Raw genomic sequence first — 27,013 nt, 5'->3', positions numbered from 1 at the left:
ATGGCCCAGTGGCGTTGGTGCCCAAGCAGAAAACCGGGCAACCCTGAAAGGTGAGGCTTGGGCCTGACAGAGCCACACGTGCCCAGGTGCTCCAGGACCCTCCCCGTGACCAGCACGCACTCACCATTCATGTTCACCCACACTGTGTACCCCAGGAGTGGGAGTCTCTGCAGCTGCCACGTGGCCTGGGGGTCAAGTGCTTCGGGCGAACCTCGCGCCCAGCTAAGGCCAGTGGACACCTCCTCTCCAGCAGCCACAGCAATGTGCCTGGAGCTTGAAGAAAGTTTTTTTTTATTTTTTTTACAGGCAGAGTGGACAGTGAGAGAGAGAGACAGAGAGAAAGGTCTTCCTTTTGTCATTTGTTCACCCTCCAATGGCCGCAGCGGCCGGCGCGCTGCGGCCGGCGCACCGCGCTGATCCAATGGCAGGAGCCAGGAGCCAGGAGCCAGGTGCTTATCCTGGTCTCCCATGGGGTGCAGGGCCCAAGCACCTGGGCCATCCTCCACTGCACTCCCTGGCCACAGCAGAGGGCTGGCCTGGAAGAGGGGCAAACGGGACAGAATCCAGCGCCCCAACCGGGACTAGAACCCGGTGTGCCAGCGCCGCTAGGCGGAGGATTAGCCTAGTGAGCCACAGCGCCAGCTGAAGAAAGTTTGAAAGAGTCAGGAATGGGGTAGAGGAGCCATGTCCCAGCCTGGCCCCGCACATGCAAAGGTTCCCATGGGGGCACACCCCCCCCAAGTCAAGCTGCAGCTCTCTCACAGACACGCTCCTGTGTGGGTTTGTCTCCAAAAAAGTGGCCAACCAAGAACCGTGGGCACTTACTGGCCTGACAGCCAGGAGCTGCAGTCCCTTGGTCCCTCCCTCCTCACCTGGGGGCCACTGGGACTTGCACCCTTAGCTCACCACCTGTGGGAGGCCGGCTCCTTGGCAGGCCTGGCCCCCATGTCCAATGACTGGAACCCTCCTGAGCTTCCCCAGGATGTCTGCATAGATCCCACCTGGGGCCCAGCCCTATCCTTTCTGGAGCAATAGTAGACAAAACATGTCAGTTTCTTGAAAGAGGATGCTTGGCCTCCCCAGGTGAACAGTCCTGGCAACACTGTTTTGCAAAGCTGAAATACAAGTCTTACAAAATCCACTTTGGTAAAGAAACAAGTAAAGCAAGGGCCATGAGGGCTTTGTTCTACAAGACTCTGCAAAGCAAAAGCAAGGCTGCAGAAACACTCAGAGTTGAGTTTCCCTGGTGAGCTCCCAAGCAGGAAACAAGGAGAGGCAAAAAGCCCTTCTCACTCATGCTGCAAAGCCCTGGGAAACAGCAAATTCCATATTCCTAACTGTCTTCCTAACCCTTTGCCACTCATTCATTCATTCATTTATTCATCCTATTGTTGAGTATTCAACATTGATATGGGGGGAGTCGTTTGGCCCAGAAGTAAGATTTGTCTGGGGATGCTCCCAACCTAATGGGGGGTGCTTTGGTTCCAGTCCCAGCTCCCTTGTGGATTCCAGCAGCTTGCTAATGTGCACCCTGGGAGGCAGCAGTGCTTGGGTTCCTGCCATCACATGGGAAACTCTTGAGTTCTGGCCTGCTGGGCCTGGCCCTGCTCCTGCTGTTGTGGACATTTTGGTGGTGAATATACAGGTAAGAGTTCTCTCTCTCTCTCTCTCTCTCTCTCTCTCTCTGTGTGTGTGTGTGTGTGTGCATGCGCGTCGGTGGATGATGCCTTTCAAATAAAATACATTTAAGGCAGTTTTTCAAATACATACATAGCAATGAGTATTTTGGCTCAGCAGGTTCAGCAGCTGCTTGGGATGTGCATATCCCATAGTGGAGTGCCTAGTTGAGTCCTGGCCACTCCACTTCTGATCCAGGTTTTGTGCTAATATACCCGAGAGATGATATATGATGGCTCCAGTACTTGAGGACCAAGGTTCCTAGCTCCAGGCTTCTGGCTTCAGCCTGGCCCATCCGCAGCTCTTGCTGGCCTTTGGGGAGTGAATCAGCAGATGGAGGATCTGAAAATATCTCTTTTTCATCCCCACTCCTCATTTTAAACAAATAAATTCTGCACTGTAAAAAACACTCAACAAAGTGAACATCCAACCAACAGAATGGAAGAAATTGTTTGCAAACTATGCAATTGGTAAAGGATTTATACCAGATACATAAAGAGCTCAAGAAACTCAACAACAAAACAATCTAGTTAAGAAATAAGTGAAGGAGATAAACAGACATTTTTCCAAAGAGGAAATCCAACAGACACATGCAAAAATGCTCAGGATCACTAACCTCAGGGAAACGCCACCCAAAACCATGGTAAGTTCTCACCTCACCTCCATTAGAATGGTTTTCATATAGATATCAACAAACAACTAATAGCTGGTGAGGATGTGTGGAAAAAGGTACCCTAATCCACTGTTGGTGGGAATGTAAACTGATACAGCCACTGTGGAAGATGGTATGGACATTCTTCAGAAACCTGAATATAGATTTACAATATGACCCAGCCATCTCATTATGGGGAATTTACCCAAGGGTAATGAAATCAGCCTATGAAAGACTGATATGTACCCCCATGTTTACTACAGGTGAATTCACAATGGCTAAGATGTGGAATCAACCCAGATGTGCTTTAACTGAAAAAAGATAATGAAATTTTGCAATATGTGCACCACAGAATACTACACAGTCCTAAAGAAAAAAAAAAGAAATCCTGTCATTTGAAGCAACGTGGTTACAACCGGAAAACATTATACTTAGCAAAATAAGCCAGTCTCAAAAGGACAAATACAATATGTTCTCCACAAATTTCTGTTAATAATTAATAGTGTATCTATAATGTAATCCACAGAAGTTAAACTGCCAATTTCAGATGTGATTACTTTGAACAGCCATTATCTCAAATGCTGAGGAACAGGTTTTCTTTTTTCATACTATTCCTTGAACTCTTTACTTACTATAGAGGTAATCAAATGTGCATAAAGTTAATTGAAAATAGATCTTATGGGCCGGTGCCATGGCATAGCAGGTAAAGCTGCCACCTGCAGTGCCATCATCCCATACTGGGGTTGGTTCAAGTCCTGGCTGTTTCTCTTCTAATCCAGCTCTCTGCTATGGCCTGGGAAAGTTGTAGAAGATGGCCTGAGTCCTTGGGTGCCTGCACTTGTTGAGTGACCCAAAAGAAGCTCCTGGTCCTGGCTTCAGATTGGCACAGCTCCAGCAGTTGCAGCAAACTGGAGAGTAAACCCATGGAGGAAAGACTCTCTACCTCTCCTTCTCTCTCTGCGTAACCCTTTCATATAGACAAATACATAAATATTTAAAAAGAAAAGAAAATAGATCTTCACAAAAAATGAGAATGCGAATAGGAGACGGAGGAGGAAGAAAGGTGGGAGTACTGATAGGGTAGAAAATAATCACTATGTTCATAAGTTTATATTAATGAAATTTATGAAGTTTGTGGCCGGCACCGTGGCTCACTTGGTTAATCCTCTGCCTGGGGCACCAGCATCCAATAGGAGCGCCGGGCTCTAGTCCCAGTTGCACCTCTTCCAGTCCAGCTCTCTGCTGTGGCCCAGGAAGGCAGTGGAGGATGGCCCAAGTGCTTGGGCTCCAGCACCCACATGGGAGACCAGGAAGAAGCACCTGGCTCCTGGCTTCGGATTGGCGCAGCACCAATGCGGCCATTTGGGGAGTGAACCAATGGAAGGAAGACCTTTCTCTCTGTCTCCCTCCCTCTCTCTCTCACTGTCTATAGCTCTACCTTTCAAATAAAAAAAATTTCAAAAAAGAAATTTATGAAGTTTGTGTACCTTAGATAAAACATTTTGAGCAAAATATTTATAATAACAGTAAAAAATGGTAATCTATAAAAATAAAAATGACATTGAAATGCTATGGTTTGAACAGCCTTTGTCTCAACTGTTGAGGAGCAGTTTTATTTATTTCATACTATTTGCTGAGCTCTAATAAGTACATGCTTAATCTTGTGCATTTAAGGTTAACTAAAAATAAATCTTACTAAACAAATAAGAATGGGAATAGAGATGGAGGAGGAAGAAGGGTTAGAGTGCGGCTGGGAAGAAATACTATCTTTTTAAATTTGTATTTATGAAATGCACGAAATTTATATAACTTTAATTTTTAAAAAAGTCAAAAAAATCTCAAGAATAAAAGTTTGAACTAAATAAAAAAGGCCCTACTATATAATATCTATAAGAAACTCACTTCACAAGGACACACATACACTGAAAGTGGAGGGCTAGAAAAAGATATTCCACACAAACAGAAAATAAAAACGAGGAGAACTGGCTATCTTGATAACAAATGAAAAACTTGAAATCAAAAATTATACAAAGAGATAAAAAGGACATTGCATTGATTAAATTTGATTAGCAGAAGACATAACAATCATTAATATATAAGCAACCAACACAAGACCACCCAGATATACACAGAAAATACCATTAGACCGAAAGGCAGAGACATTCCTATACAACAATAGGGAGTAAGTTGAACAATGCACTCTCATCAATGGACAGATCATCCAAATACAATATAAATAATGACACATGCCAAAGCTAAAATATTACATCAAGTAAATGACTTCACAGAAATTTATAGGACATTTAACCTAAAAGCTACATTCTTCTCATCAGCACACTCAATTTTTTTTTTTGGATATATCATATATGGGTCCACAAATCAATTCTCAGCAAATCTGAAAAGACTGAAATCCTATTAGGTAACTACGAATAAACTATAAGAATAAAAATTGAACACTCATAAATATTTGGAAATTTAACTAGATGCTACTGAATGATGAGTGATCACTGAAGAAATTAAAAAGGAAATAAAACCTATCTTGAAATAAATGAAAAGTAAAACAAAACATGTGAAACACTGTTGATTACAGCAAAAACATTAAGAGGGAAGTTTATAGCATACAGTAGTCATATTTAAAATGAGAAATGCCTAAAATTCAAAATCAAGTGATACATCTCAAAAATTTAGATAAACAAGAAAAAACAAAACCCCAAACAAGCATGAGATGAGAAATAAAATGGATCAGAACATAAATCAATGAAATAAAAAATATACTAGATCAGCAAACCAAAACTTACCTTTTTAAGATGATAAAATAGATAATCTTCAGAGAGGATTCCATTTTAACAGAAGAGGAACATGAGGCTTGGAAACTCATCCTTCCACCAACAACTCCCCCAGCCACCAAACACTTAACCACCTGGAAATGTGGTGTGTTCCTCAGTTTCATGGCACAAGTTCAAGGACAGAAACAATCAACAAAGAAAAGCAATGTAAGTGCCCCGAGGTGGAAGAGAACTTGGCACCATCATGGAACTGAGAGGCCAGCATGGATGGGGCAGAGGAGGAAGCTGCATAAGGTCAGATTCAGAGAGGTCCCATGAGGACACTCCTGCTGGTGCCTTGGGACTCATTCTGCCCCATAAGCCTCACTTCTCTGCTCACAAGGACTCACTCCCTGATTATGCAACACAGGCAGCATCATGCTGTGTCACCAGGGGCAAGTCACTCAGCCTCTCTGAGCCCCAACTTCTGCATGTGAAAATGAGAATAACGTGTATGGAGCAAAAGCCCCACTATAAAAAAGTGACTGCCTGTGACATTCACCAAGGGGGAACCCAGAGAGGTAGACCTGCCCTTCATTTCCAAAATGAATTCCAAGACGACCATATCATGGAGAGGTGGGAGGGTTCACAAAGACAAATGTCAAATCAGAGAAAACAGTGGCTGTAACTCAGTGAGAGAAAGCAGTGAAGTAACATGGTGATGAACAAAGCACTTCTGCCTCCAGGTGCTGTGTGGGTTGGCCGAGGACTCCTCACTCACCCAGCACAGCCGTGACCCTGTGGCTGGTTAGTTAGCAATCACTATTTTCTCCTGTGCATGGTTCCAACTCTTCCCGCAGGGGCATGCCATCATGAGAAATGTCACCTCCCTGGGGTCTGTAAAGAACCCACTTTCCTAATCACCATCACCGCCACAAGATCAAGTGCGGCAGAGAAGCACCTGTGCCAGCCAGCACAGCCCAGGTGCCTATTGCACCTGCCCGCGTGCTGCACCGACACATGGGGCACTCAGCCCGTATCTCTGCTACTTTTTGCTCAGAGAAGGAACTGCAGGAACTGGCAAGAGTTGCCACATTCCTGCCTTCAGAGTCCCAACTCCAGATGGCCCAGTGGCGTTGGTGCCCAAACAGAAAACCGGGCAACCCTGAAAGGTGAGGCTTGGGCCTGACAGAGCCACACCTGCCCAGGTGCTCCAGGACCCTCCCCGTGCCCAGCACGCACTCACCGCTCATGTTCACCCACACTGTGTACCCCTGGAGTGGGAGTCTCTGCAGCTGCCACGTGGCCTGGGGGTCAAGTGCTACGGAGGAACCTCGCACCAACCTCGCGCCCAGCTCAGGCCAGTGGACACCTCCTCTCCAGCAGCCACAGCAATGTGCCTGGAGCTTGAAGTAAGTTTGAAAGAGTCAGGAATGGGGTAGAGGAGCCATGTCCCAGCCTGGCCCCGCATATGCAAAGTTTCCCATGGGAGCACACCCCCCCCCCAGCCAAGCTGCAGCTCTCTCACAGACATGCTCCTGTGTGGGTTTGTCTCCAAAAAAGTGGCCAACCAAGGATTGTGGGCACTTACAGGCCAGACAGCCAGGAGCTGCAGTCCCTTGGTCCCTCCCTCCTCACCTGGGGGCCACTGGGACTTGCACCCTTAGCTCACCACCTGTGGGAGGCCGGCTCCTTGACAGGCCCAGCCCCCATGCTCAATGACTGGAACCCTCCTGAGCTTCCCCAGGATGTCTGCATAGATCCCGCCTGGGGCCTAGCCCTATCCTTTCTAGAGCAATAGGAGACAAAACATGTCAGTTTCTTGAAAGAGGATGCTTGGCCTCCCCAGGTAAACAGTCCTGGCAACACTGTTTTGCAAAGCTGAAATACAAGTCTTACAAAATCCACTTTGGTAAAGAAACAAGTAAAGCAAGGGCCATGAGGGCTTCTTTCTACAAGACTCTGCAAAGCAAAAGCAAGGCTGCGGAAGCACTCAGAGTTGAGTTTCCCTGGTGAGCTCCCAAGCAGTAAATAAGAAGAGGAAAAAAGCCCTTCTCACTCATGCTGCAAAGCCCTGGGAACAGCAAATTCCATGTGCCTAACTGTCTTCCTAACCCTTTGCCAATCATTCATTCATTCATTCATTCATCCTTTTGTTGCGTATTCAACATTGATATGGGGGGGTCATTTGGCCCAGAAGTAAGATTTGTCTGGGGATGCTCCCAACCTAATGGGGGGTGCTTTGGTTCCAGTCCCAGCTCCCTTGTGGATTCCAGCAGCTTGCTAATGTGCACCCTGGGAGGCAGCAGTGCTTGGGTTCCTGCCATCACATGGGAAACTCTGAGTTCTGGCCTGCTGGGCCTGGTCCTGCTCCTGCTGTTGTGGACATTCTGGCAGTGAAAATACAGATAAGAGTTCTGTGTGTGTGTGTGTGTGTGTGTGTGCATGCGCGCATGCGCGTCTGTGCATGATGCCTTTCAAATAAAATACATTTAATGCAGTTTTTCAAATACACACATAGCGGTGAGTATTTTGGCTCAGCAGGTTCAGCAGCTGCTTGGGATGTGCATATCCCATAGTGGAGTGCCTAGTTGGTCCTGGCCACTCTACTTCTGATCCAGTTTTTGTGCTAATGCACCCGAGAGATGATATATGATGGCTCCAGTACTTGAGGACCAAGGTTCCTAGCTCCAGGCTTCTGGCTTCAGCCTGGCCCATCCGCAGCTGTTGCCAGCCTTTGGGGAGTGAATCAGCAGATGGAGGATCTGAAAATATCTCTTTTTCATCCCCACTCCTCATTTCAAATAAATGCTGCAAAACATGGAAACCACACACACTGATCATCAACCCCTATAAAGCCAGTAGGAATTTGATGGACAAAGGTGTGCAGAGTAAACTTACTGGGGTCGCAGGTGGCTTCCTCAGAGCCAGCCCTTGAGCTGAGACCTGGAGGATGAGGAGGAGTCACCACAATAGCAATCCCAGGGGAAATGAAGCCAGAGGGATGACTCTTCAAGGTCAACACTAGTTACTGCTGACCAGTAGGAACACAGACTTACTTCACCACATTCTGTAAGAACCAAAGCACAAAGCACAATACCTAAATATTTTGAAAGTTTTTGTTTTGTGAAACAGAGGGACAAAGAGGGATTGCATTTTGTCAACCCAAGTTTTAGAACCAATTATATGGCCACCTTTCTGCATACTGTGCAGAAACAACAGTCCCTGCCCACTCAGAACTAAACATGCTCTAAGAATATCAGAGTTAAAATAATTCCAGCATTTCAACATCTAATCAGTTTATCTAAAAGATTTATTAACAGACTTAAAGGGAGACTTAGACCCCAATACAGTAGTACTGGGGGACTTCAATACTCCACTCTCAGAAATAGACAGATCATCCGGTCAGAAGATCAACAAGGATACAGTAGATTTAAATGACACTATAGCCCAAATGGATCTAACAGATATATACAGAACTTTCAATCCTACAGCTAAAGATTTTACATTCTTCTCAGCAGTACATGGAACCTTCTCTAGGATTGACCACATACTAGGCCATAAAGCAAGTCTCAGCAAATTCAAAAGAATTAGAATCATACCATGCAGCTTCTCAGACCATAAAGGAATGAAGTTGGAAATTAGCAACTCAGGAATCCCTAGAGCATACGCAAACACATGGAGATTGAACAACATGCTCCTGAATGAACAATGGGTCATAGAAGAAATCAAAAGAGAAATCAAAAACTTTCTGGAAGTAAATGAGGATAACAGCACAACATACCAAAACTTATGGGACGCAGCAAAAGCAGTGTTAAGAGGAAAGTTTATATCAATAGGTGCCTACATCAAGAAATTGGAAAGACACCAAATAGATGAGCTTTCAATTCACCTCAAGGATCTAGAAAACCTACAGCAAACCAGACCCAAATCTAGTAGGAGAAGAGAAATAATTAAAATCAGAGAAGAAATCAACAGGATTGAATCCAAAACAACATTACAGAAAATCAGCCTAACGAAGAGCTGGTTTTTTGAAAAAATAAACAAAATTGACACCCCATTGGCCCAACTAACTAAAAAAAGAAGAGAAAAGACCCAAATCAATAAAATCAGAGATGAAAAAGGAAATGTAACAACAGACACCACAGAAATAAAAAGAATCATCAGAAATTACTACAAGGACTTGTATGCCAGCAAACAGGGAAACCTATCAGAAATGGATAGATTCCTGGACACATGCAACCTGCCTAAATTGAACCAGGAAGACATTGAAAACCTAAACAGACCCATAACTGAGACAGAAATTGAAACAGTAATAAAGGCCCTCCCAACAAAGAAAAGCCCAGGACCAGATGGATTCACTGCTGAATTCTACCAGACGTTTAAAGAAGAACTAACTCCAATCCTTCTCAAACTATTCAGAACAATCGAAGAAGAGGGAATCCTCCCAAATTCTTTCTATGAAGCCAGCATCACCTGAATTCCTAAGCCGGAAAAAGATGCAGCACTGAAAGAGAATTACAGACCAATATCCCTGATGAACATAGATGCAAAAATCCTCAATAAAATTCTTGCCAATAGAATGCAACAACACATCAGAAAGATCATCCACCCAGACCAAGTGGGGTTTATCCCTGGTATGCAGGGATGGTTTAATGTGTGCAAGACAATCAATGTGATACACCACATTAACAGACTGCAGAAGAAAAACCATATGATTATCTCAATAGATGCCGAGAAAGCATTTGATAAAATACAACACCCGTTCATGATGAAAACTCTAAGCAAACTGGGTTTGGAAGGAACATTCCTCAATACAATCAAAGCAATCTATGAAAAACCCACAGCCAACATCCTATTGAATGGGGAAAAGTTGGAAGCATTTCCACTGAGATCTGGTACCAGACAGGGATGCCCACTCTCACCACTGCTATTCAATATAGTTCTGGAGGTTCTAGCCAGAGCTATTAGGCAAGAAAAAGAAATTAAAGGGATACAAATTGGGAAGGAAGAACTCAAACTATCCCTCTTTGCAGATGACATGATTCTTTATTTAGGGGACCCAAAGAACTCTACTAAGAGACTATTGGAACTCATAGAAGAGTTTGGCAAAGTAGCAGGGTATAAAATCAATGCACAAAAATCAACAGCCTTTGTATACACAGACAATGCCATGGCTGAGGAAGAACTTCTAAGATCAATCCCATTCACAATAGCTACAAAAACAATCAAATACCTTGGAATCAACTTAACCAAAGACGTTAAAGATCTCTACAATGAAAATTACAAAACCTTAAAGAAAGAAATAGAAGAGGATACCAAGAAATGGAAAAATCTTCCATGCTGATGGATTAGAAGAATCAATATCATCAAAATGTCCATTCTCCCAAAAGCAATTTACAGATTCAATGCAATACCAATCAAGATACCGAAGACCTTCTTCTCAGATCTGGAAAAAATCGTGCTGAAATTTATATGCAGGCACAAGAGACCTCGAATAGCTAAAGCAATCTTGTACAACAAAAACAAAGCCGGAGGCATCACAATACCAGATTTCAGGACATACTACAGGGCAGTTGTAATCAAAACAGCATGGTACTGGTACAGAAACAGATGGATAGACCAATGGAACAGAATTGAAACACCAGAAATCAACCCAAACATCTACAGCCAACTTATATTTGATCAAGGATCTAAAACTAATTCCTGGAGCAAGGACAGTCTATTCAATAAATGGTGCTGGGAAAATTGGATTTCCACGTGCAGAATCATGAAGCAAGACCCCTACCTTACACCTTACACAAAAATCCACTCAACATGGATTAAAGACCTAAATCTACGACCTGACACCATCAAGTTACTAGAGAACATTGGAGAAACCCTTCAAGATATTGGCACAGGCAAAGAATTTCTGGAAAAGACCCGGGAGGCACAGGCAGTCAAAGCCAAAATCAACTATTGGGATTGCATCAAAGTGAGAAGTTTCTGTACTGCAAGGCAAACAGTCAGGAGAGTGAAGAGACAACCGACAGAATGGGAAAAAATATTTGCAAACTATGCAACAGATAAAGGGTTAATAACCAGAATCTACAAAGAGATCAAGAAACTCCACAAAAACAAAACCAACAACCCACTTAAGAGATGGCCAAGGACCTCAATAGACATTTTTCAAAAGAGGAAATCCAAATGGCCAACAGGCACATGAAAAAATGTTCAAAGTCATTAGCAATCAGGGAAATGCAAATCAAAACCACAATGAGGTTTTACCTCACCCCGGTTAGAATGGCTCACATGCAGAAATCTACCAACAACAGATGCTGGCGAGGATGTGGGGAAAAAGGGACACTAACCCACTGTTGGTGGGAATGCAAACTGGTCAAGCCACTATGGAAGTCAGTCTGGAGATTCCTCAGAAACCTGAAGATAACCCTACCGTTCGACCCAGCCATCCCACTCCTTGGAATTTACCCAAAGGAATTTAAATTGGCAAACAAAAAAGAGGTCTGCACCCTAATGTTTATTGCAGCTCAATTCACAATAGCTAAGACCTGGAACCAACCTAAATGCCCATCAATGATAGACTGGATAAAGAAATTATGGGATATGTACTCTTTAGAATACTATACCGCAGTAAGAAACAATGAAATCCAGTCATTTGCAACAAAATGGAGGAATCTGGAACACATCATGCTGAGTGAAGTAAGCCAGTCCCAAAGGGACAAATACCATATGTTCTCCCTGATCGGTGACAACTGACTGAACACCAAGAGGGAAACCTGTTGGAGTGAGGTGGACACTATGGGAAATGGTGGCTTGATCAGCATAGCCCTGACTGTTAATGAACAACTTAATACATTATCCCTCTTATTAGTTTTTTTATCTGTTCTACTTAATATGACTGGTTTAGTTCTGTAATTGATGCACAGTTATTATTAAGTGTTGAAAATTAACTGAAATGTGATCCCTGTTGAACATGGGAGTGGGAATGGGAGAGGGAAGAGATGTATAATTTGGGACATGCTCAGGCTGACTTGCCCCAAGTGGTGGAGTTGGAAGCATACCAGGGGATTCCAATTCAATACCATCGAGGTGGCATGTACCAATGCCATCTCACTGTTCCAGGTGATCAATTTCAGTTCACAGTTGGTCATGGTGGAGGAACTGGGAGTCAAAGGGAGCACATAGACAAGTCTAGTACCTGCTAACGCTAACCGATGGAGTAAATAAAGGGGAGAGTGATCCAACATAGGAAGTGAGATACTCAGCAGACTCATAGAATGGCAGATGTCCTAAATAGCACTCTGGCCTCAGAATCAGCCCTAAAGGCATTCGGAGCTGGCTGAAAAGCCCATGAGAGTATGGAAAGCCAAGACACTCTGGCAAAAGATCTCTGTGAGTGAGATCCCAGTGGAAAGAACAGGTCTTCAAAGAAGGAGGTACCTTTCTCTGAAGGGAGGAGAGAACCTCCACTTTGACTATGACCTTGTCTAAACAAGATAAGAGTCAGAGAACTCAGAGGGCTTCCATAGCCTTGGAAACTCATGACTGGAGCATAGGGAGATTACTGATGCCATAGACAGGAGTGTCAATTGGTAAAGTCAACAACAGGAGTCACTGTGCACTTACTCCTCATGTGGGATCTCTATCCTTAATGTGCTGTACATTGAGATTTAATGCTATAACGAGTACTCAAACAATATATTTCACTTTGTGTTTCTATGGGGGTGCAAACTGTTGAAAGCTTTACTTAATGCATACTAAACTGATCCTCTGTAAAAAAAAAAAAAAAGAAATTATCAACTCCCAACTTGACTCTCACTGGGATTAAACATGACAATAGGTCTGCTCTGATTTCATCATCATTTAAAAAAAATGATCGATTATTTTTCACTTTATGTTTCTGTGTGGGAGCAAACTGTTGAAATCCTTACTTAATGTATACTAAGCTGATCTTCTGTATATTAAGATAATCGAAAATGAATCTTGATGTGAGTGGAAGGGGAGAGGGAGTGGGAAAGGGGAGTGTTGTGGGTGGGAAGGACGGTATGGGGGGGAAGCCATTGTAATCCATAAGTCGTACTTTGGAAATTTATATTCATTAAATAAAAGTTTAAAAAAAACACAATGTGAGCTTAAAAGAAGCAATTTGAGTTAAAAAAAAAAACTTTTGCTCATACTCTGTGATGCCATTATTACTGTTATTAAGCAAAGAAAGCAAAATACAATACATTGTTCTGATATGTGTACCCATATGATCAAACTACTTTTAAAAGTGATAATATACTAATGAAAAAATTCATGCTATTGACCTCTATGGAGAAGAGGAAAGTGATAGGAGTGGGCAGAAGCACACAGGTGGCTTTAATGTAAAGGTGATTCAAGCTTTTGAGTGCTTTAAGTTCATCCTTTATGCTCATAAATGTTACAACTCTCTTTTATGTATCAAGTATTACATATTAAATTTTGTTTTTAATTAAGATATGCATTAGTTACTGGTGTGGAATGATGTCTAAGTCAGGCCACTAAGGTAGACAGCTTGGTTTGCATGGGATAGTCCTGGTTTGTGCTTGTGGTCCTGGCACAATTGCTATTTGCACTATTTTTTCACCCTGGAATCAGAGGAATTGAAGTGATAAATTACATGTTTATGCCATTAAGTAAAAAGAGAAAAAAAAAAACCCACAGGATGCACAATATGTTTGTATTACATTTGAGACTATTAATATGACCTATTCAGAAACATATACAGTTAAATTTAAAGAACAAAAGGTTAGTTATAGCTAACATTCTGCAGAAGAGGACGTGTGGGAAAAAGTACTTGGGAAACAAGGATAGTTTACACACTGATAACAGTGGCAGGAATCTGGTAGCTGGAAGACAGGGAATGGAGCTATTTTTATCTACAAATCCCTTTGAAATATACTTTTGTGCCTTGTGCATGTGTTATGTTTGGAAAAGCAATCAGAACTAATAAAATTCATTTTCAAAAAAAAAAAAACATCTAATCTGGAAGTAAAAATAACCTGTACTGAGGTATCCAGGACCTTAGTTTCCTAAGTGCAACAAATAACCTCAGCAATTGATGCTTACTTCTTAAAATTCTAGAGCCATTCTCTGATCTAGTTGCCTCTGTTGAGCCCCATAGTCCCAATTAATGTAATAATATGACTGGGATACATACATTTTTACATGTTGTGTTTCCTCATATAACTACATTCACAAAGATAATGTAACAGAATACATTCCTCAGGAATTTTCACAAAATTAGGGAAACACTGGGTATCACAGAGGAGAATCAGAGTTCAGTGGGCAATGACACACACACAACTGTCTACTTGGGTTTCCCAGTCAATGCTATCACTGCTGTGCTGGAGAACCTTCAAGGCACACTGAGATAAACCATCTTAGCAAATCAGGAAAAACAGGAGTCAAAGCCTGCGAGCAGAAACTTCCTTTCTGGATGACCAGATCCATTTCTCAGTTCCTATCCACTAAGTACAACTATAAATCCAGAAAATAATACCAAAAAAACCTGGAAATTAACACAGTGGCTGGACGTCTTCATCGCCCACCTGGTGGTTCACCCATCCTGGCATCAGCATTCAGCCAGGCAGGTTCATTCCTTCTGGAACTATATGTGATACCTCTGAGCACATATACATTTTAAAGTATACTTATAACAACATACAATTTATGATATGTAACAAAAATAATTTATAATATAAAATACACTATTTAATTTGTAGCATACAATGTAATACACAATTTATTCTTCCTTCCATCTGGCTCCTGAAGGCCTGAGTGTCCCTGACCCATGTTCGGGGCCATCACATGATATGCACAAAGAGTTCAAAAAGACTCACCGGGCGAGGATGGATGAACCTGAGTCAGGGGCCCGGTGAATCCATTACCACTCCTCAGACACCAGCGGCCCAGCCTTCCTGCAGGTGTTGCTCATCATGGAGCTCACCTCCTTGTTCCAAGTCCAGCGCCGGGGCTCTACACAGCATCCGAGGAAGAATGCTGCAATGCTGGACACCAAGAAGCTAAAGGGAAATAGTAGAACTGAGCAACACTTTTATAAAATTGGTATTCAATGGCAAACTTCAGTTCTGATGGGAATACTTTCTGGTGCCAACCAATCTGAAAACAAAGACCCAGACTGTGTAGGCTGGCACAGGGAGCATGGCTTCAGGCAGCTCCTGATCTGGAGCTGTCAAAAGTAGGCAGCAAGGTGAGGTGAGCTCAGGGTAGTGGGGCCACAGGTCTTTCATTTGTTTCACTTTGTTCTTTGAAATTATACTGTGATTCATTTTAAAATTTGACAGAGTATTTTTCATTAGGCACCTCTCTAATAAATAAAAAGAAATAACATTATATTTATGTACATATAGTATATGTTTTTTTAACATTTGGAAATTGCCAGGAACCACATGAGATACCAAAACACAATGGTGACCAAGACACAAATTTGCCAAATTCTCTGTCTGTTGTGTGGGGAGCAACTGGGAGCAACTCGGACTAGACTAAGTTACTGGAATTAAGACTTATTCTGTGCATCTGCTCTCCCACAATATGGCGCTGGGAGAGGAGAAAACAGCTTCTACACAGCTGCCTCCAGTTCAACCAATAAACTGTAGGACCTGCTCCTGATTGGAGGAGAGCAGCGTACTCGGCGTGTGGGTAGCAGAGTTGGGATTGGTGGAAGAGGACTATAAGGGAGGAGAGAGACAACATGCACCAGGAACATCTAAGGGGAACATCTATCTGAAGGAACACCTGTGCAGCCCCCGAGAGAGCCGGCCGGCGGTGTGCCGCTCCCCTGCAGAAGTGGGGAAAAGTGGCAGGGGGAACCGCCCTTCCACGGAGGTGGAAGGGACGGTAGCCAACCCGGGAAGAACTAGCAGCAAACCCGGGGAGGGCCGAGCAGACAAAAGAACAGCGCAGGGTCCTGTGTCGTTCCTCCATGAAGAGGGGGAGCGACATAATGGTGCTGTGACTCGGATATGAAGCCTAGGCAGGGTTTAGTGTCGTTCCTCCATGAAGAGGGGGAGCGACATGTTGTACTCTATTTTACTCTATCCATCCCCAAACCCTTAAGGAGAAAGAGTCTCCAGTTGATATTTAAAAAATCAGATGAAATTAAACATCAGGAGAAGCCCGCAAATGAGAATACAAGTGCTGGGGAAAGTATGGTTGAGAGGCCGAGACCACCCTCCTTCAGGAAGCTGTGGAGCAACCTGCAGCACCTTACTCTGTAACAGAGCGCTGGGGCTCAAGGTGCATAAGTGCCCTCTGCTAGACACCTGGCCAGTACACAAGTACAAGTATGGCATATTCTACGAGATGATCCAACCAGAGCATGGGAGAAGTGTGTAAATCCCTGCCTCCCTCTCAGTAACTCTGCCTTTCGAATTAAAAAAAATACTATGTATTGGGTATGTGGCTGCACATGAGGGTACTTCAAAAGGTTCATGAGAAATGGAATTAAAATAGCTTGCAGGAGCAGGCATTTGGTTTGGCAGTTAAGATGACAGTTGGGAAGCACATGTCCCACACCAAAGTGTCTGGGTTCAGCTCCCAGTTCCATCTTCTCAATCCAGCTTCCTGCTATTGTGCACACTATGGTGCAGTGGGTTTTATACTCTCCCTCTCTCTCAAATAAACAAAATATTTAAAAATGCTTCAAGATCCTGCACAATCTCCACAAACTTGTTAGAGATCTGCACATGCTGAAACTTTAAGTACAAAACCATGTCCATTAATCTGCATGAACAGCAAATGCCTCCCAGTGTGTTCCCTCCAGGGACCAGGGGAGGAAGTTGGGACTGGGGTCTGAGCAGGACTTCTACATTATCATTAATGTTTTACCGCCTTTAAAATGTTGAAAGCAATGTGGCATGTCAGTCTTCCTTCTCCACGGTGAGTGCTGGGGTGGGCATTTTATCAGATTCTGCACTCTTGGTTTTTTTTTTTTTTTTTTTTTGCTCAATATTGAGCAGAATTCTTGTTACTTGACTGTGTCCCTAGACATGCTTCCCCCATCTTCATGTCAGTGTATGGTCTCCAAGGACTGAAGTTATTCCCTAACGCCTCTGAACATGCCAGGGGCATGCATCAGGACTGCGCATGCAAGGAGGGATGATGGAGGGTGGAAACCCAGAGACCTCTACAAGCTTTGTTCTTGATGGGCTTCTTTGGGCTTGCTCTAGCTATGGCCAAGGGCACGTGGCCCACACCCTCCTGGGGTGAGTGTGGGAACATTGGGCTTGTTGGGGTTGAGGGGTTTAACAAAGATTCCTGTGCCCTTTCCCAACCTTACACCCTGTGTGAGTACCCTGGATCCTCCGTGGGTGCACAGATGCCTGGCTAAACTCCAGGCAGTGGATGACAACTTAAACTGCCCTTGATGTGTGTTTCTCTGGGGACTGAAATCACCGTTACAAACTTGCTGCATGTAAAGGCTTAACTTCTGGAAATGGCACAACAGAATTTTACAACGGCAGGATTTTCAAGAATGGGATCCAGGGTGGCCACTGGAAAGGGAACAGAATTTTTTGCCAACTCTCCCACCCAAATTTCTTCTCCTGTATATATTTCAACTGCCCTACAATTGAGTTACATTTCCATCGAGATTTCACATTTCTGAGTATTCCACCTGCAGGGCACCCCTCATAAAAGGAAGAACGAATTCATTAGCCCAGCTCTTGTCTCTGGGCTGGCAGCAATCACACTCTCTAAGAGGCTCGCGTGTCTCACACAGATTTACCTGAGGTTTTTCCTGGCATTTGGACAATTATTTAAAATGCTAAAAAGGGTGATGTAGAAACAGGATTATTGAGGTGAAGAGGAGAGGAAGGGAAGTTGTCACAGGACCATGACTTCCCAATTGAATAGTTCCTTTCTCAGGTCTGTGTTAATTGTAAAGAAGTATACTGCCTACCACACACACACACACACACACACACACACACTGCTCAAGCCCCAGGACAGAGAGGAACTTGACCTCTATGCTAGAGGTTGATATTTTAGAGCGACCCTGTAATCTCCTGCCATAAACTCACATGATCTGCTGACTGTCATTAACGATGGCCAGAAACTTCATGCATTGCTCAAAAGTTATTACCTAATTACCACGGGCAACACAAGCATGGTGCTAAGCAGCATTGTTCATGCGTCACCTCAATTAATACTCACAATAGCTTCTCAAAACAAAATCCCCAGGAAGCAAGGTCAGCATCACCCAGGAAAATGCTAGAATCACAAATGCTTGTACTGCTGCTACTTGAGACATGCCAACATGCGGAGCCCAGTCTCTGATGTAACAAGCTCTCCCCAAAATTCTGATGTGTGCCAAAGTTGGGGAATGATCACTGAGAGAGTGGGGGCTGTTATAATTTCACAATGAACACCTCAGGCCCAGAAAGGTAAATTGATCATTCAAGGCACAGAGAAAGCAGAAGACACCATATTTGAAACCAGACAGGCTAACTCCAGAGCCCAGTCCCTCAATCACAGTGCTACAATGCTCATTATCCGAGGAATGAAGTATGGATTGAATCAGTGAGCATCAGACAAAAATATGCCAAATGAGTCTGCAGTGATAACTCCAAATCTCAACAGCTGAGCCAGTGATGGGTCACAGAACAATGAGACTTCTCAGAAACAGCAAATTGACTCTACATCTACCAAGTTGGTAACAGTCAAATAAATTAGGAGCTGTCCATTTGATGGAATCAATTCAGCTCTAAGTGTGATGGTTGCCAAGACATCCAATGGCCCATAAAAATACTTAGTGTATAAGGAGGCAGGAAATACTAAGTCTGAGACCAGAAGCACCAGTATGGGCAGTTTTTCCCCAACAGTCACAAGTGGCTGAGGACTTGGGAAACTGGGGGATTTAACAACCTGTGGGTGTGAATGGAAATTGGCAGTTACTCTGCACCAAAACTGGGTCATAGATATTTAAATTTAAAAATATGCATGACTTATGACCCCAAACCCCCACTTCTTAGAAGGAATCACATGTGCATAGTCAAGCTGGATGATTATCACTGCAGATCAACACTTCTAAGGGGGAAAATCTCACAAAACGAAACTGCAATCATTACGTGGATTGGATAAATAAATCAGGTTTCTTCTATATTGAAGAATGTGATCTGTACATTATAAGGAACCTAGATATCCCTGAGATACAGAGAGAGAGAGAGAGACTCTCTATACCATTTGTAAGTTTCTTGAATACACTGTTAGGAATAAAGTATAAAATTAATTATCTTAAAAGCAAACGGATTGACCAGCGGGGAAAGGAGGGACGCCCAGGGCTCCGAGTCCACACATCGGCGCTGGAAGCGGAGGTGAGCTTAGTAACCGAAGACATTGGCGGGGAAACGGCAGACAGAATTTTAGAGGGAAGCAGGCTTTGAAGCGGGAAAGTTCAACAGACTACAGGAGAGAAGGGAAAAAAAAATAAAAATAAAAATTAAAATTAAAAAAAAGGTGAGGGCATACTGGCATGGACACGTTCCTCTCTCCACCAATCTTGCAAAGGGAGCAAGAGACAAAGAGCTGGGATATACATAATAAAAGGGGAGAGTTAAGGCTATAATTCAGTAGCCTAGGCAATCCAGGGGGAGTCCGCAGGACTCTATGGGTAGAAGCCAGAGATCTGAAGCTAAATACCATCCATTCTGCTCAGCCTTGCAGTATTACTTACCTCCTGAATAAAAAAATAAAATAAAATAAATAAATGAATAAATAAATAAATATTTACCATGCATAAACTTTGCACACCTGTAACCCTGAAGAACCAAGCAGAGCTCTCAGGCCACACCCATCTCAAGCCTCCAAGGCTCCTCCAACAGCAGGCAGTCCACTTAACACGGACATAGTATATAAAAAAAAAACACCTCACAGTGAAGGAAAAAGAATTAACCATGCCAAGCAACAAACACAGAAATCGAGGGAACAAGATCAAGGATGACACTATGATGCCTCCAAATAAACGAAACACCCCAAACCAAGATTATGAAGATGATGAGATAGAAGAAATGCAAGATACGGATTTCAAAAAATTTATGATAAGAACATTTAGAAGTTTTCAAAAGCAAATCCTTGAACTACAGAAATCCTTATTGGACAAGATTGAAAATCTCTCTCGTGAAAATGAATTTTTTTTTTTTGACAGGCAGAGTGGACAGTGAGAGAGAGAGACAGAGAGAAAGGTCTTCCTTTGCCGTTGGTTCACCCTCCAATGGCCGCCGCGGCCGGCGCACTGCGGCCGGCGCACCGCGCTGATCCGATGGCAGGAGCCAGGATCCAGGTGCTTTTCCTGGTCTCCCATGTGGTGCAGGGCCCAAGCACCTGGGCCATCCTCCACTGCACTCTCTGGCCACAGCAGAGGGCTGGCCTGGAAGAGGGGCAACCGGGACAGAATCCGGCGCCCCGACCGGGACTAGAACCCGGTGTGCCGGCGCCGCAAGGCGGAGGATTAGCCTAGTGAGCCGCGGCGCCAGCCTCGTGAAAATGAAATTTTAAGGAAGAATCAAAATGAAACGCAGAAACTAGTAGAACAAGGAAGTGTGATAGTGAAGAGAAATCAAAATGAAATGAAGAGCTCAATAGATCAAATGACAAACACATTAGAGAGCCTTAAAAACAGAATGGGTGAAGCAGAAGAGAGAATATCGGACTTAGAAGATAGAGCACAGGAAAACATACAGTCAAACCAAAGAAAAGAAGAGGAAATTAGAAATCTAAAAAATATTGTTGGGAATCTACAGGATACTATTAAAAAAACCAACATTCGAGTTCTAGCAGTTCCTGAGGGCATGGAGAGAGAGAAAGGATTAGAAGGCCTTTTTAGTGAGATACTAGCAGAGAACTTTCTGGGTTTGGAGAAGGACAGAGACATCCTAGTACAGGAAGCTCATAGAACCCCCAGTAAACATGACCAAAAGAGATCCTCACCACGACACGTGGTAATTCAACTCACCACAGTGAAACATAAAGAAAAGATCCTAAAATGTGCAAGAGAGAAACGTCAGATTACTCTCAGAGGATCTCCAATCAGACTCACAGCAGACTTCTCATCAGAAACACTACAGGCTAGGAGGGAATGGCGAGACATAGCACAGGTGCTAAGAGAGAAAAATTGCCAGCCCAGAATATTATATCCTGCCAAGCTCTCATTTGTGAATGAAGGTGAAATAAAGACCTTTCATAGCAAACAGAAATTGAAAGACTTTGTGGCCACTCATCTGGCCCTGCAAAAGATACTTAAAGATGTGCTACACTCAGAAACACAGAAACACGGCCATCAATATGAAAGAAGGGAAAGGAAGAACACCTACCAGTAAAAGAGCATGGGAAGCTCAAAGCATATATTAGAACTAATCTTTGGCAAATGGCAGGGCAAAGTCATTATGTATCAATAGTCACATTAAACGTGAATGGACTTAACTCTTCAGTTAAAAGACACCGATTGGCTGACTGGCTCAAAGAACACAACCCAACTATTTGTTGCCTACAAGAAACACATCTCTCTAACAAAGAGGCATGCAGACTGAAAGTGAAAGGTAGGAAAAAGATATTCCATGCCAACAGAAACAAAAAAAAAGCAGGTGTAGCCATATTAATATCAGACAAAATAAACTTTAATACAAAAACTGTTAAGAGAGACAAAGAGGGGCACTATATAATGATTAAGGGTTCAATTCAACAGGAAGATGTAACTATTATAAATGTATATGCACCTAATTACAGGGCACCGGTCTATTTAAAAGATATGTTAAGGGACTTAAAGGGAGACTTAGATTCCAATACAATAGTACTGGGGGACTTCAATACTCCACTCTCAGAAATAGACAGATCATCCAGACAGAAGATCAACAAGGAAACAGCAGATTTAATTGACACTATTGCCCAAATGGATCTAACAGATATCTACAGAACTTTCAATCCTACATCTAAAGACTTTACATTCTTCTCAGCAGTGCATGGAACCTTCTCTAGGATTGATCACATACTAGGTCATAAAGCAAGTCTCAGCAAATTTAAAAGAATGAGAATCATACCATGCAGCTTCTCAGACCACAGCGGAATGAAGCTGGAAATTAGCAACTCAGGAAACCCCAGATAGTATGCAAACACATGGAGACTGAACAACATGCTCCTGAATGAACACTGGGTCATTCAAGAAATCAAAAGAGAAATCAGAAACTTTCTGGAAGTAAATGAGGTTAACAACACAACATATCAAAACTTATGGGATACAGCAAAAGCAGTATTGAGAGGCAAGTTTATAGCAATAGGGGCCTATACCAAGAAATTGGAAAGACACCAAATAAATGAGCTTTCAGCGCATCTCAAGGACCTAGAAAAACTGCAGCAAACCAGACCCAAATCTAGTAGGAGAAAAGAAATAATTAAAATCAGAGAAGAAATTAACAGGATTAAATCCAAAAAAAATTACAAAAAATCAGCCAAGCAAAGAGCTGGTTTTTTGAAAAAAGAAACAAAATTGACACCCCATTGGCCCAACTAACTAAAAAAAGAAGAGAAAAGACCCAAATCAATAAAATCAGAGATGAGAAAGGAAACATAACAAGAGACACCACATAAATAAAAAGAATCATCAGAAATTACTACAAGGATTTGTATGCCAGCAAACAAGAAAATCTATCAGAAATGGATAGGTTCCTGGACACATGCAATCTACCTAAATTGAACCATGAAGACATAGAAAACCTAAATAGACCCATAACTGAAACAGAAATTGAAACCGTAATAAAGGCCCTTCCAACAAAGAAAAGCCCAGGACCAGATGGATTCACTGCTGAATTCTACAAGACATTTAAAGAAGAACTAATCCCATTTCTTCTCAAACTATTCAGAACAATCAAAAAAGATGGAATCCTCCCAAATTCTTTCTATGAAGCCAGCATCACCTTAATTCCTAAGCCAGAGAAAGATGCAGCACTGGAAGAAAATTATAGACCAATATCCCTGATGAACATAGATGCAAAAATCCTCAATCAAATTCTGGCCAATAGAGTACAACAACACATCAGGAAAATCATCCACCTAGACTGTCGCTCCCCCTCTTCGTGGAGGAACGACACAGGACCCTGCGCTGTTCTTTCGTCTGCTCGGCCCTCCCTGGGTTTGCTGCTGGTTCTTCCCGGGTTGGCTACTATCCCTTCCACCTCCGTGGAAGGGCAGTTCCCCCTGGCCACATTCCCCACTTCCGCAGGGGAGCGGCACACCGCCGGCCGGCTCTTCTGGGGGCTGCACAGGTGTTCCTTCAGCTACATGTTCCCCTTAGATGTTCCTGGTGCATGCCGTCTCTCTCCTCCTTTATAGTCCTCCTCCGCCAATCCCAACTCGGCTGCCCACACGCCGAGTACGCTGCTCTCCTCCAATCAGGAGCAAGTCCTACAGTTTATTAGTTGAACTGGAGGCAGCTGTGCGGAAGCTGTTTACTTCTCTCCCAGCGCCATATTGTGGGAGAGCAGATGCATAGAATAAGTCCTAATTCCAGCAACTCAGTCTAGTCCGGTTTGCTCCCCACACTAGACCAAGTGGGATTCATACCTGGTATGCAGGGATGGTTCAACATTCGCAAATCAATCAATGTGATTCACCACATTGACAGACTGCGAAAGAAAAACCATACGATTATCTCAATTGATGCAGAGAAAGCATTCGATAAAATTCAACACCCTTTCATGATGAAAACTCTAAGCAAATTGGGTATAGAAGGAACATTCCTCAATATAATCAAAGCAATTTAGAAAAAAACCCACAGCCAGCATCCTATTGAATGGGGAAAAGTTGGAAGCATTTCCACTGAAATCTGGCACCAGGCAGAGATGCCCACACTCACCACTGCTATATAACATAGTTCTGGAAGTTTTAGCCAGAGCCATCAGACAAGAAAAAGAAATCAAAGGAATAAAAATTGAGAAGGAAGAAGTCAAATTATCCCTCTTTGCAGACGATATGAATCTTTACATAGAGGATCCAAAGAACTCTACTAAGAGACAATGGGAACCCATAGAGGAGTTTAAATTGGCAAACAAAAAAGCGGTCTGCACCCTAATGTTTATTGCAGCACAATTCACAATAGCCAAGACCTGGAACCAACCTAAATGCCCATCAACGGTAGACTGGATAAAGAAATTATGGGATATGTACTCTTTAGAATACTATACCGCAGTAAGAAACAACGAAATCCAGTCATTTGCAACAAAATGGAGGAATCTGGAACACATCATGCTGAGTGAAGTAAGCCAGTCCCAAAGGGACAAATACCATATGTTCTCCCTGATCGGTGACAACTGACTGAACACCAAAAAGGAAACCTGTTGAAGTGAAATGGACACTATGAGAAATGGTGCCTTGATCAGCATAGCCCTCACTGTTAATGAACAACTTAATTCATTATCCCTCTTAGTAGTTTTTTTATCTGTTCTACTTAATATGACTGGTTTTATTTTGTAATTAATACACAGTTATTCTTAAGTGTTGAAATTTAACTGAAATGTGATCCCTGTTAAACATAAGAGTGGGAATAAGAGAGGGAAGAGATGTACAATTTGGGACATGCTCAAGCTGACTTGCCCCAAATGGTAGAGTTAGAAACATACCAGGGGACTCCAATTCAATCCCATCAAGGTGGCATGTGCCAATGCCATCTCACTACTCCAAGTGATCAATTTCAGTTCACAATTGATCATAATGAAAGGACTAAGAGTCAAAGGGAGCACATAAACACGTCTAGTACCTGCTAATACTAACCGATAGAATAAATAAAGGGGAGAGTGATCCAACATGGGAAGCGAGATACTCAGCAGACTCATAGAATGGCAGATGTCCTAAACAGCACTCTGGCCTCAGAATCAGCCCTAGAGGCATTCCGATCTGGCTGAAAAGCCCATGAGAGTATTTCAGGCATAGAAAGCCAAGACACTCTGGCAAAAAAAAAAAAAAAAACCTAAATGAAAGATCTCTGTGAGTGAGATCCCAGTGTAAAGAACAGGTCTTCAAAGAGGGAGGTGCCTTTCTCTGAAGGGAGGAGAGAACCTCCACTTTGACTATGACCTTGTCTAAACAAGATAAGAGTCGGAGAACTCAGAGGGCTTCCATAGCCTTGGAAACTCATGACTGGAGCATAGGGAGATTACTGATGCCATAGGCAGGAGTGTCAATTTGTAAAGTTAACAACAGGAGTCACTGTGCACTTACTCTTCATGTAGGATCTCTGTCCTTAATGTGCTGTACATTGAGACTTAATGCTATAACGAGTACTCAAACAGTATATTTCACTTTGTGTTTCTATGGGTTGGAAACTGTTGAAATCTTTACTTAATGTATACTAAACTGATCTTCTGAAAAAAAAAAGAAGAAGAAATTATCAATTCCCAACTTGACTCTCACTGGGATTAAACATGACAATAGGTCTGATCTGATTTCATCATGATTTAAAAAATCATCTATTATTTTTCACTTTATGTTTCTGTGTGGGAGCAAACTGTTGAAATCTTTACTTAATGTATGCTAAACTGATCTTCTGTATATAAAGAGAATCGAAAATGAATCTTGATGTGATTGGAGGGGAGAGGGAGTGGGAAAAGGGAGGGTTGCAGGTGTGAGGCACGTTATGGGGGCGAAGCCATTGTAATCCATAAGTCGTACTTTGGAAATTTATATTCATTAAATAAAGTTAAAAAAAAAGCAAAAGCATTTGAGATAAAGGGAGAGGAAAGCAGAGTGAAATTAAACACAACATAAGTCCCAAATGCACACACATCACATTTTCTATTTTCAGTGCATATTTTCATCAACAAACATCTAAACAAGCGACCACTAAACTGCGATCTCACTTTAGGAGATAAGCAAAGAGCTCTCTCTTACTGGCAAAGAGTATGCAGTGGGGCCTCTGGCTTCTCGGTCTGCCCGTAGCAGCTAACCTTGTCCTCAAGGATGTAGGAGAACTTCTCCAATATGGAAGACATGGCAGTGGTTAGGATGCTGAGACTGCCCCTCACTCTCACCTCCAGGCTGTAGTCTCAATCACTGGAGGAGACTCAAATGAGTCATGAGGGAAACTCTTTGGAAGTGTGAACTTTATGCTTATAGCAAATTGCAGCATGGTCCAGCCACACCTCTAGTGCTCAGTGGCCACATCTTATACAGTACAGGTCTCTACAGTCAAGATGATCTCTCAGCAGCTAGGTCCAATCAGTCTTTTTGGGATTTATAGTTCTGAAGCATTTCTCCGGCTGAGTGTCACCTTCCTTATCCTGGCCATACTCGCTTCCATCACTTTCCAAAACATCTCTGCCTCTTGCCCTTCTCCTACATCCCTGATGACTTCTTATGGAAGCCTCTTCCTTCACTCACCTCCCACACCGTTAGCACTCCTCCCGGGTTCTGTGTTATTGCCACTGTTCCTCTCTGTTTATCATCATTTTCTTGGATATTTTAGCCATTTTTAGAGTTAAACTAGAGATGATGATGGCTCCCAAATCCTATATCTAGCCCTAATCATTCCCATATCAAAATAACTGGACATTCATTGTACCCCACCAACCAATTCAACTCAACAAACTCTAAAACTGACCTTACCATTTACCAACTCAAAACTCAGTGCATGATACTTGTCTACCAGCCAGCCAGAATCTACAGGAATGGGTCCTACCAAGCAGAGGCTGGAGAATTTACCTGCCACAACTTGGGGGTGAGGTACAACCAACACTTAGTGTGTAAACACTAGAGAGGATGCTAAAGTCTTTAATGCATAAAACAACTCCCCATGGCTATGAATTACCCAAATGTCAAGAGAACCACTGCTGAAAATAAGCTTTTTTTCTTCCTTTCTATTTATTTATTTTTAATATAAATTTTATAAATAAAA

At 42.8% G+C, this 27,013-nt stretch overlaps 1 pseudogene; it reads right to left on the bottom strand.

The window, feature by feature from the left end:
- Positions 1-26,932, bottom strand: part of LOC127489816 (26S proteasome regulatory subunit 10B pseudogene) — a 59,414-nt pseudogene extending 32,482 nt beyond the window's left edge.
- Positions 26,933-27,013: the final 81 nt, after the last annotated feature.

This window comes from Oryctolagus cuniculus, chromosome 19, assembly GCF_964237555.1.
Source record: "Oryctolagus cuniculus chromosome 19, mOryCun1.1, whole genome shotgun sequence".
NCBI lineage: Eukaryota > Metazoa > Chordata > Mammalia > Lagomorpha > Leporidae > Oryctolagus > Oryctolagus cuniculus.
The sequence above is the reverse complement of the archived record's forward strand: the minus strand, read 5'-3'. Positions and strand labels throughout refer to the sequence as shown.